We start from the raw sequence: 1,933 nt of genomic DNA on the forward strand, positions 1-1,933 counted from the left end.
AGGTCCTGATTCCTCTATATAGATAAAAATATACTTTTTAGTGTTTAATAAGTAAAAACATACAAAAACAGAGCATAAACAAATATGGGAAAATATGGACCGATCTAAGAACAATAACAGATCTATAGCAACAGCATAAAATAAAAGGGAAAACTAAAATTATACTTAGGTGGAGTTGGTTTTCCTAGTCCAGGTTGCGGTGTAAATTCCAATTCCAGTTATCAGTCGCTGGGCTCCTTGCAGTGCTCAATGTGTCAGTGCCGTTGTCCTTAGCAATAAGATGGTAACCATGACAGCTCCCCCTGCTGGGCTTACATGGCTTTTTCTAGCCCTATCACAGAGGTGGGACTAATAGGACCATCCAATGACAGCCGGGATTATATTTTGCACAATATCACAGTGGTAGTATTACGCTTAATGCTTGTATGATGTAATATCCTTTCTAGAGCAACCAATGATGTCATTTCCTGTTTGAGTTCTTGCTATTTTTCAATAAAACAAAAATCTTTATTATTTTAGCTTTGTGTCCACAACATTTTCTGCAATGAGTCAGGTCTACCGCTCTTTTCCAATATTTCCGGTTCTCCTGGATTTTACCTAACATTTTAAGGTAAATCTCCCCAGAAGAGTTTTGCAATTTGGACCAACTTACTTTCAGCTCAAAATTTTAGGTAAATCTCCCCAGAAGAGTTTTGCAATTTGGACCAACTTACTTTCAGCTCAAAATTTTATCTTTTAAGGTTGAAATAGAAAAGTTTAATATCACAACAAAATGCAAGGTAATTGGTAAGCCCCTAAATATAATATTATTATCATATATGCTGGGGGGTCACTATAGGATCATTTCCTAGCTGTAAAGAAATGTTAAGTATAGGGGACACAAATGTTTATATACCAATGAAGGGGTCCACTAGGATCAGAATGTTGAATAATAATGGGGATAACATTAATGTCGGATCTCCCCTTAAATGTAAAGTAGTAGGGTGGTATCTGACAAGCAGCATCCTTCCAGACCCCCTAGTCACAGCACCCATTGTATGTTGGAGTTTTGTGTCTCCAGGGAGAACGCTAGCAGAGTGGCCCCTGAATGACCTCTGAGCTGTATTCTGGAACCCATTTATTAATAATCTTTGTATTTCTAATATAACATTCTGTATAAATAATATAGTAATATATAGTAACTATAGTAATATCTAATAATAGATAATAGGCCTGAGGAAAGCCTGGAAACCATCATTAGCCTGTCCTGGTGAACCATAAGTCCCAGGCATGCCCAGTTTGGTCTCTGTGAACTCCTTATTTTGTGGTGATTAATATTCTGGGGGTTGGTGGTTTGTAAAACCTGAACATATTGAGTAATGAATATTTCTATACCAGGGGCATCCTAGGTGTGTCCGTAGAGCATCATACTCCATGTGGACACAGCCCCTCGGACAGCCCCCACCCTGCTATCATTGGATGGTCCTATTAGTCCCACCTCTGTGGTTGGCATAGAAAAAGCCATGTAAGCCCAGCAGGGGGAGCTCTCACTGATAGCATCTTGTTGCTAAAGACAATGTAACTGACACACTGAGCACTGCAGGGAGCCCATGCCAATGGCACCAGACCAGGACCCAGCTCAGGGTGAGCCAATGCAAGGGCAGCCTGCTCCAACACCGCTCATACAGCCCGCCCCCATTGTTATGCCCACCCCAGTAGGATATATTCCTGTAGGAGCGCTGTTGCCTGCAGCTTCTCCTAACTGACACTGACAAATAACTGATTGCACAAGGAGTGATGGACAGAAACATTTTCACTGGAAATAATAATCCCTGAACTCTCCCTGAACACATGCACCCAGTGCTGTGACCTTTAAAGGTCATATAATGGCTGGATTTTGTTTTGTGTTTCTCTTAAGAAGATTATCTTCAATTTTAATAATTAGGAGAATCAA

The sequence above is a fragment of the Pyxicephalus adspersus genome, chromosome 6, assembly GCF_032062135.1.
Source record: "Pyxicephalus adspersus chromosome 6, UCB_Pads_2.0, whole genome shotgun sequence".
Lineage (NCBI taxonomy): Eukaryota > Metazoa > Chordata > Amphibia > Anura > Pyxicephalidae > Pyxicephalus > Pyxicephalus adspersus.